Here is a 16,896-nt window from a genome sequence, read left to right as displayed (position 1 = left end):
ATAGGCAGCTTATTGTGTCTGCCGAAACAATGTTTTTTATTCTCTGCGTCCATGATAAAGTTTAGCACTTGGAGCATGCACGCACGCACGCACGCACGCACGCAGGCAGGCCAGGGAGGAGGGCTTGTACAGTACAGCACCACTCAGTTCAGACATGTCTCCTTTGTTTATTTATTTTTGAAAAATCTTCAACGTTTCACACAGATGGGTGCAGTTATAGGTAAAAATGTGAAATTCTGCCTCATGGTGGCGCTATAACAGGCCGTTCTGGGCAGAGGTTCTTTGTTGGCATCTATGGAGTGTGTGTGCAAAGTTTGGCATTGACCGGGTTAACGGTGCCAGAGATGAGCTGTTAACGGACACATTTAGTCAGTGGTTTTCAAACTTCTTTCAAGTCAAGGACCCGCAAATTGTATTTGGCTGTGAAACTATTTAAATTTTAAAAGATTTGAGGCTTGTGTACTGTATCTGCTATTTTAATAGCCAAAGTATAAAATATGCTTGAAGTGGTTAAAATGATTGTGACACTGTAATAACTAATCTTTCTGGGGACCCCCTGGAACCTCCCCGGACCCCGCTTTGAGGACCAATAATGTAGAGGGTTTAAGTGACATTGGACAAGTTTATTAACACTCTTTTCATTTGTCAATTTGATTAACATTTAATACCTAAATGAGGTCACTTTTGGCACATAGCCTTAGCATAATAATGACCTTGTTTGAAATGCCAATTAAATTCCAAAGTATTTTTGAAGGACATAGAAGAGTGAATGAATATGTCCTTTGGTGGAAAGTGACCAAGTACTTTTACTCAAGTGTTCTATACTTGAGTACAAAACATATGCATCAACTGCGTAAGACAATTTATATACACATTTTGAAAACCTTTGAAACTCTGTAGCAGTCCGGACAACATTTGAATGGGGCATTCTGCACAAGTAGTACTTTTACTTGTAGTACTTTAGGTGCAGGACATGTAACAGTCTAACAGAACATTTCTATATTGTAGGTATTGCTACAACTTGTACTTACGTTAAAAGTACTGCATATCGTCTCTGTCGGGTGGAAATCCACTTTTCAGGATTCAAAAATAGTGAAAAGTAGCCGATCTACAACATCTGTAGATCTGCTACTTTTGTGTGAAGCAATGTTGGTGCCAGTACTTACATTTAAGTAAAATGTTAAATACAGAACATTTGTATATTGTGGTGTTATTGCTATTTGTACTTCATCCACCACTGACTATGTCTCTCGGCTGACAGTAGAGCGACTCAGAGAAAGATTTATGAGAGGAAATCGTCGAGGACTTTAAAGAAGAGGAAGTGGGTTTGTTTCTGTTTCAAAAACTGTCTCTTGTAATGAAGTCCAACTGTTGTTTTTGGGGCGGAATCGCGAATGGAAACTGCTCCCAGAGAGCATGAGGAATCCAAAGAGACGTATCTACATTTCCACATAGCATACATTAGGTTTAGAAATAGGGTGCATGATCATAGGTAGCTTAATAGTAGGTCTCTACTGTTCATGACATTAGTGCAAGAAGAGTCAAGAGTGTCAGTACATTGTATATGAACTGGGAAAGCATCATCAATCATTTTAGATTTTTTGCAAAAAAGTATTATAGCGTGTCACTATATGAGCTTGTACTGTAGATCTGTTATTTTTTTTAAATCATGAAGTTCTGTGCGAAAATATTATTTTAATCTGTATCGGGAAGGAAAACATTGTATCAGTAGTCAGTACAACTCTAACAAATAAAACATTGTATCAGTAGTCAGTACAACTCTAAAACATTGTATCAGTAGTCAGTACAACTCTAAAACATTGTATCAGTAGTCAGTACAACTCTAAAACATTGTATCAGTAGTCAGTACAACTCTAAAACATTGTATCAGTAGTCAGTACAACTCTAAAACATTGTATCAGTAGTCGGTACAACTCTAAAACATTGTATCAGTAGTCAGTACAACTCTAAAACATTGTATCAGTAGTCGGTACAACTCTAAAACATTGTATCGGTAGTCAGTACAACTCTAAAACATTGTATCAGTAGTCAGTACAACTCTAAAACATTGTATCAGTAGTCAGTACAACTCTAACAAATTAAACATTGTATCAGTAGTCAGTACAACTCTAAATCATTGTATCAGTAGTCAGTACAACTCTAAAACATTGTATCAATAGTCAGTACAACTCTAAAACATTGTATCAGTAGTCAGTACAACTCTAAAACATTGTATCAGTAGTCAGTACAACTCTAACAAATAAAACATTGTATCAGTAGTCAGTACAACTCTAAAACATTGTATCAGTAGTCAGTACAACTCTAAAACATTGTATCAGTAGTCAGTACAACTCTAACACATTGTATCGGTAGTCAGTACAACTCTAACACATTGTATCAGTAGTCAGTACAATTGTATCAGTAGTCAGTACAACTCTAAAACATTGTATCAGTAGTCGGTACAACTCTAACACATTGTATCAGTAGTCGGTACAACTCTAAAACATTGTATCAGTAGTCGGTACAACTCTAAAACATTGTATCAGTAGTCAGTACAACTCTAAAACATTGTATCAGTAGTCAGTACAACTCTAAAACATTGTATCAGTAGTCAGTACAACTCTAAAACATTGTATCAGTAGTCAGTACAACTCTAAAACATTGTATCAGTAGTCGGTACAACTCTAAAACATTGTATCAGTAGTCAGTACAACTCTAAAACATTGTATCAGTAGTCGGTACAACTCTAAAACATTGTATCAGTAGTCGGTACAACTCTAAAACATTGAATCAGTAGTCAGTACAACTCTAAAACATTGTATCAGTAGTCAGTACAACTCTAACACATTGTATCAGTAGTCAGTACAACTCTAAAACATTGTATCAGTAGTCAGTACAACTCTAAAACATTGTATCAGTAGTCGGTACAACTCTAAAACATTGTATCAGTAGTCGGTACAACTCTAAAACATTGTATCAGTAGTCAGTACAACTCTAACACATTGTATCAGTAGTCAGTACAACTCTAACACATTGTATCAGTAGTCAGTACAACTCCCCAATGATGTCAAGTTGCATTCTTGTCATGGGAGAAATTAAAGGGAGAAAAAAGAGATGAAGAAGAATAGAAACAAATGGATCTGATATCATGCTGGTTGACTTGTAATATCACGGTAGATTGCTCATTATAATGGCAAATATGGGAAGTCTGTCAGGCACTGTTGATGTATATTGATTGACTTGGTCTCATCAGATGTGTTATGACTATGAGGAACATCTTTATGTGTTGCATGCCAGTCTCCGGTAGGAAACTCAAAGAGTCTCGATTTAGTCTCTACTGGTTATCAAATTATTGGCTTCGGAATGCGACAAAAAAAAAAGATATCCATGAATTCAGCTTCATGGGGTGTGTACTAAGTATTTTTTTATATTGTGAAAATAGCCCTCATATCAACAGGTATTTGATATTGGTATTATAGACAAAAGGTGCAACAAACAAACACTAATACTGGACCCCTCTGTGATAGTTGTTAACAATAAAACTTCTCAAAAGAATCTGCTGAACAGTCGTTTGCTTGTTTAGCAAGATGTACAACACAGTGTTGTGAAAGTGTTCCATAGCTGTCCAGGATTCACAAGTGACAATCACAACATAGAGAGCCCAATCTGGGTCCGATGCAGATACTGATGTTGGTCCTATAGACCAAGCAAACGACTAAAATACATACATAAACTGAACTGCTGTATTTACAGCTGTAGCCTGTAGGTATGCGACTTTCCTCTTCTACGACAGATTTGAACCCAGTTTCCTGAACATGTGCTGACATTTTACCATTGAACTAATAGAGCCTGCCTGCTTGCTCAGGGGTTGAATTCAAGGTCTACAGTACAACCACCCCAAAAGTTATTTAGTATTAACATACTCTAGTCTACCATATAGATTGTACAAGTTATAGTGTATTGACATACTCTACCATACAGATTGGACAATATTACATTTTATTCATGGGATAAAAAAGTTACATAGTGCCGCTTTAACCACCCAATTACAAAATGTTAAAAAAATGCACACATGCAAGTTCGCAATAACGCAATAACGCTTTTCAAAATAGGGACAGCAAGTGTAAAATGTTTAAAAATACATTACAGGAAAAATGTGAATCCTATACTTTATACTGTATATTGACCAATAAATCCTAGCCAGGTCTGTGCCAGGCCAATACAGACCTATCGGTCTGATTCTAAAAATATATGTTAATACAATACTGTGCAGGAGGATGCTAAACGCACACCAGTCTTGGTGGTGGTGCCAGCTCACGGCAGAAACATCTAAAGAGTTAAGTCTTAAAAAGACAAAAGAGTGGCCGCACACACTGATAGGCAAAGTGCCGATTATTTATTTGGATGCAGAGTAGAATAGAAACCAACGTTTCAATACAATACAGCAGAAGCAGCAAAACTAGCATTTTGATTTAATATGCTACATTCAGGGAAGGGACTTGTGTCCCTTCCCAGTACACATTCAAGAACATATACGGAAACACATGTGCATGGGTAAACACACACAAAACCACACACACACACACACACATACCTCAAATCCCCCCTTTCTCATTACTGAGTGGTGGCGCCTACATAATGCCTTCCCATGACTCTATTTTACCTGTGACACGTTGTTTGGATTTGGTAAAGATGATGATTTAAGGTAGCAATTTCCTCCTCAAAACAGTCTGACATGTATATAAAGTAGCAATTTCCTGATCAAAAGGTCTGCCTCTAGCAGAGGGGAACTCTGTGTTCCTTCTCCTTGGGAGATAATGATTCATCCCAGCCCCCACACGGTATATGCATAGATAAACAAATGTTTACGGTGTGTCATAAAAAAAAGAAACCTTAAGGTTTGTTTAGTGAGAATAACACAAGTGAGTAAACACTGCATTCCTCAGAGCGAAGAGGCCTGTGCATAGTTTAGTTTTGGACGTGGATGTTTGTTATATGCTGTCTGCGCTGTTGTGCATTGTAAAACAATATGATTTGCTAATAGAACTGTGTTTTTATTTATACTGTGTTGTGAAACAAAATGTTTATTTTTGTCTCCTTTCTCTCAGACTAATCTAATCTTTTAGACCTTTTATCCCATATCTCAAACTTGCATTTATATAGCCTTACCCTACACTAGTAGCTCAATCAATCACCGTCCTTAAGGCAGCTAGCTCACTCATTGTTGTGCGTCTTTGGTGGGACATTTCCTGACCAGATACTACAACTATTGATCTTCTTTGTTCCAAGATAGAGTGGAGGGATTTAAAAGACAGACGGGATAGAGAGTGTGCAGGGGGAAATTCCTGCGCTTGGTCGGTCCGTTGACATAGAGTGATGCTCTCTTTGCCATACGAGCCCCACAATTGGAGGAGTGAATGCTTTTATGTGTCTGACTGTAATGACCGACCCTATTATCTCCGGAGAAATGGGAACCTTGGGCATGTGGGACGAGTCAAAGGGAGCGCCAAATCCCATCAGCATCATTAGCGGAATGGTCTTGGTTTATCCCCAGTGAATCAGTGCATTTACTGCATCTCTTCTCTTCAGCCAATTGCTGTTGTCTTTTTTTGTAATCAGCAATTCTCTTGGGAGGAAATTGGTGATGCCATGGTTAATGCAGAAATAGAGCAATTATTTACATTGTGCATTGTGACAATTAAACAACTGCACATATTTTCCCCTGTAGCATTAATTATGACATTAACATGGAACTGGGTGAAAATGTATTAAGTTCTAAGTATCTAATGTCATTTTGTTTTGTTAAATAAAAGTCTATATGTAACTTCAAGCATACATCAAAGCCTCAGTCAGAATAAAGCCCATTTGAAGAATTATCACAGATCGATTATAAGTTGACACATTTCTAGGGTTTCATAAATGTGCTTTTGCCACACAGTATAGCTTTTAGGCTGATGATCCTGACATGTTTCCAGCACGGAGACCTAGAAATGTCAGATGCATACGATGATCCGTTGAAGAAAAGATCATTTCCCCCCCCACCCACCCCCCCTGAGTGGGCCGCGGCATCAGAACGAAGTCTTGCATGATGATGATAACGGGGCATTTTTCTCCTTTGTTGGTGCTCTGCAGAACTGCTTGTCACATGGTGTCAACATGATTGTGGCAGTTTTTTCCTGATTATTCTGTGTTTTATTTCTGGGAGGAGGGTTGAGGACGCTACGGTGGCGTTCCTCAAGTGAAATTAATGGGTGTGTGCTGCACTGCACGGGGGGCTGTGGGGATAAATGTAATTTGTCCCATGGTGTACCCCGACTAAAGGCCGACTGATGCCTGCATGCTTTTAAGGTCCGATGCTGATCCCAATTTTGTAGAGTCATCAGCCACCGATTGTTGGTGTTGATGTTTCAAGCTGTATTTTGTTTTATAAAAGTGCAAAATCTTCTTTAATTTGATAATTAATCCATTAAGACCTGAGGCCAATTCTAGAAATACCTTCGAAACTTTCTTTTTACTACTTTACTGGATAATACGCCTTATATACGTACTTTAACCATAGAACACTAACGCTGGGTGATTTTCACCCAGACAATTAGGCTATGTTTGTGATTTTGATTGTTGCTGATGTCGGAGGTGGTTCTGGTCAGCTGGTCCTCAAAGGTGACGGCACTCTGGGAGGGAGACAGGAGACTGGCCGGGGGCACTAAGAGCAGGGCGAGGTAGGGAGTGGGACAGGTGCACATGCGTCACTCTGTGGCAGATAAAAATCACATCAGGCCAGATACAAAACAGGGGCATAACTGACACAGACATGGACCCTGATCGTGGTACGACATGCCCAAGATTGGGACACCAGGTTCAACGTGTGTAACAATCGGGCATATCGGCTGCATAATTGCTGATACAGATGTCGTCAAAAGAAATAAAAAAATGGCAAATATGCAGGATATCGACCAGACAGACCGATATCCATATGTCCATGTGGTCTGCTGCTGCTCTCATAGAAGATAAACAGCTCAGTGTACCACCATCTACTGTACGCTGTGAGCTTGTTAAAAATGGATGTGGATGAATGTTCTCTTACAGTACACAAGACGGTACAGAGAATTAAAATTCTTGTCACAAAGCTCTTGCACTCCTTCAAACAATAAAAAACTGTCATTTCAGGGTCCCTTAGTCCTGGCTGCACTCCATCATAAAACATGTCGCTATCATAAGTCGGATGGGAGTAATTTTTCATCTATTCTTATTGAGTGCTTTGTGTCTCTCTGCCATCAAGAAGGTCTCTGTCTTCATCTGAAGCACAGAAGAGAGGGAGTAATGGAGTTCTATGAATATATGGTCTGTTGATGGGTGTAGATGTGATGTTGATGGAAGAATGTTATGAATTCGTGACTGCTTTAGAAACAGTACACCTGAGCTGTCTAGTCTACTCAAACGAATAATGTATGTCTTCCCTTTGTATTTAAGGTTTCTTCCTGGAGGCCCTTTATCATACAACAGCTGTGGGTGCGGCTTCAGTTCAGGTGGATCACCACCCATCACCACCCACCAGGTAAACATGACATACTTAATTTACTGGTTGGCGTGTCCACATATAAACAACCTTTTAACAAATACCGTACACTTTTGTTTTTTAAACTTCTTCCTCCTTATATAATAATAATACCTGATGATCATGTTTTAGGGTAGAAAAAATCATGGCACTCCATCTTGAAAGGGACATCATCACCACATTGTTGATTTGCATTTTAGTTTTCTGGGCATGTCATAATAGTATAGTAATATATCGATATTAATCCCGACAATATGAATCAATGTTTTTTTAAGGGGGCTAGTGAATTATGGTGTGTGTGATATGAAATGTGAGCTTTAATCATTCCATCATATTCAAGTGCTTTTGGAGAGAAATGAGACTGATTCAGTTTCAGTAGTAGAGCACTGTAGAGGGGAGCTGTGTGTCTGTGACTGTGCCTAGGTGTGCCTAGGTGTCAAAAGTAATGATACTTCTTTTACAATGTCGTTACATAGTTTCTGGAAAATGTTTTGTTTAAAATATCGTGGAAAATTGTATCGTGATACGAATCGTATCGTGAGTTGAGTGAATACATAATAGGCAAACATTCTGCGAAAATAGGTGAACTCTTGAAGTAAATAGGCATTTGAAAATATCACACATCACATTGTGAGCTCTGTTATTTTCAGCAAAGAAAAATGGTGTAGGCTGTTTTGTCTGCTCATTTCTTTGTGTCCTCCAATGTCACTTGTTTAATCTAGCTGTATCCCCGTCTGAGTTCTCTATCCTAATTGGATAAATTGGTATCCCGACCTGAAAATGTTTACTAAAGAGCTGGAGAGAAAGGGAGACTCCTGAACAAATTGAACCCTAACAAATATGGTGGTGTCCCTTTAAACATTAGAAGAACAACATTCCTACCTGAGTTTGGTGATGAAACCTGACCTTTGGATTTGATCTGCATGTTATCATACAAAACAGTCACTAATGCTGCATGAGTCACCATAGAATAAAGTTTTCCTCAAAGTATAGTCAGTGCCAGCCAGGTCACTGGTTAATTCTAACACACACTCCTGGTAATGGGTTCATAAAGTCAAGGATTAGACCCAGACAAAGTCTATTGATTCGTAAATCCTTGTAAACCCTCCTCAGCCCCCTTTTCTGACGATGGATAATGCATTGTGAGTTTTGAAATAACATGACAACGTGCAGCTCTAGCAGTTGCTGCTAGTTTAATTTCCTCGCCATTTCTAGCTATTCCATGATTTTGCATCCAACGGTCTGAGGTCAAGTACATGGACTCAAGTACTGTATGTCGACTCATACAGTACACTTTTGAGGTACTTTTACTTTATTGGAGTATATTTCCAATTTTCAATTATTTTACTTCTACTCCACTACATCTCAGAGGCAATTATTGTACTTTTACTTGACTACAAGTATTTGTAAACTTTAGTTACTATAATTACTTTGTAGATTTAGCTTATTATTACAAAACATACACTTACCAATAACCATTTGAAAATAGAAGACCTACAAGCTCACAATTTGACGTGTTGTTGTGAGCATTCGATAGGCCTGTGCTATTTTCAAAAGACTTTTACACATTTTAGACGGGACATTCTGCATAACCAGTACTTTTACTTTTAGTACTTTAAATATTTTGATTGCAATAATCTTGTACCTTTACTCGTAAATGAGCATGTCTGCGTTGCAGTGTTGATACTTTTACTTAAGTAAACACTTGGAGTACCTTTTCCACCACTGGTCTTTACTCTAGTAGAGTTATAAACATTCCAAGGGTCCTTATGTCAGTGGTTTTCAATCAGTGATCCGGGGACCACCTGTGGTCCTTGAGGGGGTTCCAAGTGGTCCCCAGCTAAATAATGGAGAGTTGGCAACAAAATTGATCTTTATTAGATCTTTAACTCTTGAGAGCGTAAATAGTTAAATTATTGTTAATTGTGACAAAAGTATAATCTTAACTGATCTTATTGGAGTCCAGCTGCAGGGAGTGGCAGGGAGATGTCCCTGACCGCGGGCCCCACCATCCGGAGATGTTCTGGGATAAAAGCGAAACATCAAGGAAGGATGGCTCCCAGTTGATGACCCTGACAGCTGGTACTCTCAACGCTCAGACCATCCACCGAGGATTACCAAAGCGGAGGAACTTGCAACACCTGTAAGTAGCTCTAGCAGATTCTGCTTGTAGCAAAGCATCTTCGATGTTTACTTCACCTGGAACACAGGTTATTTTTTTCCATTTCCTGAAAAGTATGGATTTGAACATATAGTAGGCTAAAGGTTTCGACCCGACAGCAACAATATCCAATGTAATGTAAAATGCATCTACGGTTGTTATGAAGCTCATGAAGCACTGGCTTGGTGCTGTCATACTTCATCCTCCTCTGTACTTTTTTAAATGTATTTCACCTGCCTCACTTCACTTCACTTCACTCAATTCATTTGAAATTCATGGAGGGGAGCCTGGGGAGCATAAATTGCAGAGTACAACATACTTCCAAATGATGATCGTAGCAGACAAATAGACCTGGCCACTTTAGTGTGCATTTCCAGACAACGGCTGAGCCTTTGACATTTTCCATGAGGCTCATTAATGTTTTATTGCTTCATCAGTGGAATTTAATACCGTAGCATTACCGTAACACTGTCACCATGACTCACTTTGATGCTACAAGATGGCTTTCCATAATGGTCCTGAAGGGGCTTAATGAGATGTTTGAAGAGCAAACGTTTACGGTAAGGTGTGCGACTGATGCATTACATGTCTTGAGGTAGACAAGACCTTGGAACTCCCGAGCCGTTTGCAGAGAGCTAGAGACAATACCAACATGCAGCAATTGGACATGATTCTGATGTGAGCATCTTTGGAGTTGAAGCGCCTCATTCTTCCATTGCGATGTATAATGCACGTATTGGAAACACAGGGGCACATGGGTCATGAGTCAATAATGTAATTCATGGTCCCACAGAGAACAATAAGCACTTCCTCTATAAGAGCGAGAGGAAATGAACGCATAGGAAGACACGCAAATGGCCAGTCTCCCATCAGAGACCACCAATAATTACCTCACTCAGAAAGCTGTGACATTACTATAGAAGCTGTAACAGATGCAATGTAATGCATGCATGCACACTCACGGACATTTGCATTGGTATTGTGTTGATTCTATGAAGCACTCTTACTTATGGACCCTGTTGACTGAGCAGAGGTGCCAAATTGGATGTATTGACCTCTATTGACGGACCACTGCTATCTCGCTGCGGGCGAGAGTGCAGCTGTTGCTCCTAACCACCCCCCCACACACACACACACACACACACACACACACACACACACACACAGTTACAGACAGACAGCCCTCCCTCCATTATCTAAACGGAGACCATGTGTGTCTGTCCAGCCATCCAGGGGGAGATATCACTATCACTATCACCAGTGGAGTTCTTATCTGCATAGTGCATACCCCACTCTATTATAGCAACAGGAACAGGAAACACATTGGCAGTCGTTAACATTATTAGCTGATTATATGCATCTACACGCTGGTGTGTGTCTTTTAGCCCCTCCTCAGTGTGTCGCAACCTTTCGCAAAACGCAAAAAAGTGGTTTGCGGCCCGCATGCATTATTCGTATCAATGAAAACTCTGTTGCGACTTTTTTGTTTGGAGGTAGTCCAAAATGTTCTACAAAATCAGACTCCAGCTTGTCAAAGAGTAACTTTAACATAGCTAACTCCATTATGTATCAGTGTGAAGCAAAGTTAATTATAGCATTGTTAAAAAAGGACCACTGCTGTAGGTCATCTCATTGATCTGAAAAAGCAATCCAAGATATATATTTCTGCTCTCTCAAGGTCCCGATGCAGGCTGGAGTTCCAAGGCTCATGGGAAATTAGTATGGTCTGCTACGGGGTAATATACAGAGGATCCCCACAAAGTAGTGGCTCTGTGAACTCTGAAATATTTATGCCCACGTCTCATAAAGCAACGCCAGTAACCTTTGGCCCAGGGAAGTGCAAGTGTTCGTTTGTGAGTGCACTCTTTGGAGTATTATAATCTTTTGGCGAAAGGGTACAAGTGTTACCTTGGAATATGGAATTACTAGTCAGCTGCAAGTACCACATATAATATTCTTGTTCTCAAATGATCATGTGCATGTCTAACACTGAATAATCTAGAAATATTTGCACTCTTGGACATATAAGGCTTAACAAAGGTCAGGTGAGATAGGTCAGCATTAATAGAAAAACCTGCAAAGCGACAAATAATGTTGAGGCTCCTTCGAATCAAAAATAAATGTATTTACATAGTCAAAACGTATAAAGTAAACCTTGAACCTTGCCATGTTGGGAGCTTGTAGATCTGCTGTTTTTGAAAGTGGTTAAGCTTTAGACCAGTACATTACACAAGAAAAAGTCACAACTTTTTATCAATAAAAACAATTCAACACTTTTCAAAAGTATTTCATGAATGAAATGAAATACATGATTCCCATAAATAATAATTACTACAGGGTCCGGGACCCCTAAAGGCTCATTGATAGTCTTGATTCATTGATATTTTCGGTGGTGAGGTGACCACCGAACTACAACATGACGTCACGAGCCGCGGTGAAGAACAAACCACCGTAGCAATAGAAAATGTCATGTTTAAAGTAACAAAAACACAACACAGATAGTGCTGTCAAACGCATCTGAAGCACAGTTGTATCCAATGTGGTAGGGGCCCCTGCTCTCTTTCTCTCTCTCTCTCTCTCTCTCTCTCTCTCTCTCTCTCTCTCTCTCTCTCTCTCTCTCTCTCTCTCTCTCTCTCTCTCTCTCTCTCTGCTAATGGGGTCCTTGGCCTGAAAACATTAAAGACCCCTGCAAATTTTTCCACAGACGACCCCTCAGCCAACCCCTCCAGTCAGTTAGTGCAACATTTGAAGCCCAGGCAGGCTGTTTGTTCTGTGACATCAATGCTGCTCATTTGGGAGATGGAGTTTTGATTTTTTTTCTCACTTTTCTGCCATTATTTCGAGTGACATGCCGGGAATAAACTCGCGACTCACTGTCAGGCTGCTTTAGAACCTATAAGGTACGCAATAAAGGCCTATTCATACTCCCGTTATAGCCTAGGTGAGAAGGTGACCACCAAAACGGTGGTTAGTAAAAACAGTTTACATCTTGATGGTAAATGCTCGTTTACTTGTTGCACTTGTTGAGGGAGAGAAACAACAGAGCTTCTTAATACGGCACAGTTGAGAAGCAGGAGTTAAACTATTAATCTGGTTTCAGTGAGGTCAGTTGTAGAGTTGCTGGCTGGCTCCATATTATACTGTATATATATGCAGATCTAGTATGTCCAACCATTTATGGCTATCCAGGGTTTGATGAGGTCAGTGTCGTGATCTTCATATATGGAGATCCATGTGTTGTTCCAACTTGGTTCATTTGCAAGTGTGACTCGCGTGGCGGCAACCACACTGGTTGTCATGAGACTGTCACAATATGGCTATATATTGACTTTCCCATATATGAGCTTAATATTGTAAACGGGTATGGCCAGGGTTCATGGCCATATATAGCATGACTCTTCATATATGGAGCGTGTCACGAGGTGTGATGTCACGAGGCGTGACTCATGGCATTCCCATATGTGCTTAATATTGATGACATCAGGGATCTCCATATAGGCATAACAGGGAATGTAGGTGTAATGGACTGGCAACCAGTGGTTTTGCGAGTTTTCATACTAGACAAAAGCATCACATGAAGCAGATCTGCAAGCTCGAAACGCGGCTTGTGCAGATCTGCTGCTTTTGAAAGTGAATCCTTCAAGTCAGTTTTTGACTCCACCCAACAGAGACGATATTATGTTGTTTGAATTTAACAATTGTTAAGTTGTGATATTATCAAACATGAATGTCAGACAGTCACAGTCTACATTTTCAAAAAAGGAAATGTGTGATATTTAATTCAATCGGACCAGAAGCAGTGATAAAACATATCGCCACCAGACATAAAAATGAAAGACCAGAGGGGACATATCGAAGCAGCCTCTGCTTCAACAGGGGCGTATCACACCAACACACCAACCAGCAAATCCTAGCCTCGCGTAGCCATACAATATCACTGCGTGGGGCCATTTATTTTGCAATGGCAGATTCGTCTGGCTAAGCAAATCCAATCCTGGTTATATGGGCAGGTTTATGTGTGTGCATACAGTACATGCAGCATGTATTTGCATAATACAGTACATACTGGCTGGCATTATGTCTAATAGAATGGCCAGTGTGAAAGGTTGTATAAGCCTTGTCCTATAATGTAAGCCTTTCCACGTGAGGTGGGCACCAATACAGTTGTTTATATTGGACATTCAGAAGCCCTACAGAATAAGTGGCATTTCAAGTGGAGTATTAATGGATAGCACTGTTGTAGATTATCACATCATGGCTTTTGCAGGGTTTCCATTTGCGGGGAAGCCCTGGGGTGGGGGTTCTTTACCACTTAACCCATTGGTATCCGGAATGCTCGCCTTAAAACACACTCGCCCTCATTTCTTTCTGACAACCTCACGCCGACCACTCAGTGGGGAGGTTCTTGTATTCTTGTACTTGTACTTTTACTGAGGTTAAGGTAAGGAATAAGGTTAGGTTTAAACGTTTAAAGGTTTCATGACATTCATTTTCATTGATTTTTATTTTCAGTTTTCCTTTTAGCTTGTATGACCTCAATTACACTCACACAACCTGAACTTTGACCATTCAGTGGACAGTGTGTTCCGATGCCTTTTGAGCTGCAATGAAAACAGGCAAAACAGTGAAAACAGTGGCATCTGCTATATATATATATATATGGGATTTGTGGACTGTTACATCACAGTCCAAAGGCAAATCAGAGCACCTGTTTAAGTTGTTTGAGACAGAAAACCCCAGACCACAGAAAATCAACTGAATGTTAAAAGTTCTGGTTTTTTGGGTGAAATTGAGCTCAGAACCCCCCCAAATATATACAGTCAACAAAAACCTTTTTTTAATGTCACAATCCCTTTAAGCATAATTTACGTTTAGGAATAGCAGCCTGAGCAGTAAAGTAATGCCTATACTTACGACATGCAATGACTGAATGTACCTAGTTTCTTTACATCACGGACGTGTGCATGCATTTGTCTCTTTGGATGAGCCGAGTTGCAGTCACTGTCGGGTTGAGGATGATTAGAGTCTCCACTGTGGGGGAAGAGAGAGAGCCAGAGAAAGAGTGAAAGAGGACTACAGACCAAATTAGCCCTGCCTGCAACAGCAGAGAGCATCCTGGGAGATTTCAAAGGAGGGCAGTAGGGAAAAGGCCTATGGCTATAAGGCTTGGCCGAGCAGTAGAGTAGAGGAGTTAGACGGGGGTGTGATGGGTGGAATATTGCTCCCTCTCCAGTTCTGTGTTAAAATAAGATTATCTTCCCCTCACATTATTCGCTTTAATCATAATTATAGAGAGGATATCGTCTGTGTCGGGTGGAAATCACATCCTACCCTGGACAAAATACTTTCAGGGAGGTCAAGAAAATATATGAACATATACAGTATGGTTTTCACTTTTTATATATGCCACATATGTTTAACATGTGGATATATATGAGCTACATATATGAACCTGAATATGGCATAATATGCAGCATATATTTGCCATAATTGGCATATAAGCTCATCACCACTCACGGGTGTCCGGGTGCAGACACAAATTTCCGGGAGACTCCCGCAACTTCCGGGAGAGGTGGGACTTCTAAACTGTTAATTTTCAGGACTCAAATTCAGAAACGGCAAAAGTAGATCTACTTAAGCTTAAAATGTTTCAAGCTTCCGGATATGCTACTTTTGATGGTTTTGTTGTGTGACACTATAGTTACTACACTACAGTGTAGTATGATCAAGTATGGCGTTAATAATAATAAAATAAACAAAAATAAACAAAAAGTTCAAATATGGAGATAGGAGGTTTCTGCGGGTAGTGACGATATTATGGCAGCAGGGCGGTAAAAAATGCCCGGGGCTGTTGATGTTGGCAGAGAGAGAGACTACAGGGGAACCATCCTGATTGCTTCAGGTGTGGAAGGAAGGATCTGTGGAGGAATTATAGAAAACTTTCTCTCAAACTGTGATATTTATATATCAGAGCCTTTTTACAGACGGGCATGAAATATTATGTTTACATACTATAATGTCGTCTCTGTCAGGTGGAAACATGTCAAAAACTGATATTTTCAGGATTCAAATTCAAAAATTGCAAAAACATCAAATAAATACAAATAAAAAAGAATTGCTGATCGGCAAGCTTCGCTCTCCTGTTCAAGCTTGCAGATCTGCTTTTTTGATACTTTTGTGCAATAGGTAGGGCGTTAATTTACAAAAGAATTACAAAAGATTAGAGGTGTCTGGCCGACAGCAATATTATGTTATTATATAACATGCCCATGCACCGAAGATGAAGCATATTTCAGGTTTTCATGTGAACACCTCCCCTCCCCTAGCTGCCAGATTGTCGTCCTGAGAAACCTGGGCGTGCCGTTTTTGAGGGGGATTATTTTCCCTCCTCCTCAGACCCAAACTGAATATTTTCCTCATTCAGTCTGCCAGCAACTATTCAACAAGAGAGGTTCTCCCTTTGTCAGAATCCATTCACACACTCCTCCACTGTTTGGAATTTGAGCAGTGCACCAGTCCCCCCCCCCCCCCCCCCAGTCCTCCCTCCACCCACCATTTTGCTGACTGGAGAAATTTTCTGAATGTGATTGTGTTTTTGTGTGTCGAACATCTGTCGGCTAACTCCATATCACACAGGCAGGTGGCCCGCCGTGTTACTTAGGGACAGGGATTGTGGTGAAAAGAATCACACCTGTGTGAAGTGAGAGGCGCTCTTTATCATCATACATCATCATGACGTATCATGTCTATTTGCTCGTCCACATATGACGTTCATTCTCCATTCATAGTCAGGGGGAATTTAATGTTTGTGTAGGACAAAAAATTGCCGATTTGCTCGTCCACTAATGGCTGAATATCTCAAAAATCCCTGCTGAGGAAAATAAAAAAGCAGGGATGGAAGAACTCACTGTTTTAAATGTTGTAAAAGTGTCAATCACCTCTTGTAGAAATATTCTCTTACCAGTACAAGTTCGGTATTTCAAAATTATTGGCATCCAAATATGTTTAGACTAGAGTACTAAAAGTAAAGGTACTTGTTAGGCAAAGTTTTCAAAATGTATAGAAAATCCACAATGGATGCAATGCATTTTGAGCATGTAGCTCTGCTATTTTCAAATGAAATATACCTACGGCTGAAGTGGTTAGTACAGGTTTTTTGTAATAATCAAAATCTACAAAT

The sequence above is a fragment of the Protomyctophum bolini genome, assembly GCF_963924005.1.
Source record: "Protomyctophum bolini genome assembly, chromosome: 16".
NCBI classification, from domain to species: domain Eukaryota; kingdom Metazoa; phylum Chordata; class Actinopteri; order Myctophiformes; family Myctophidae; genus Protomyctophum; species Protomyctophum bolini.
Note: the sequence above shows the minus strand (reverse complement) of the source record.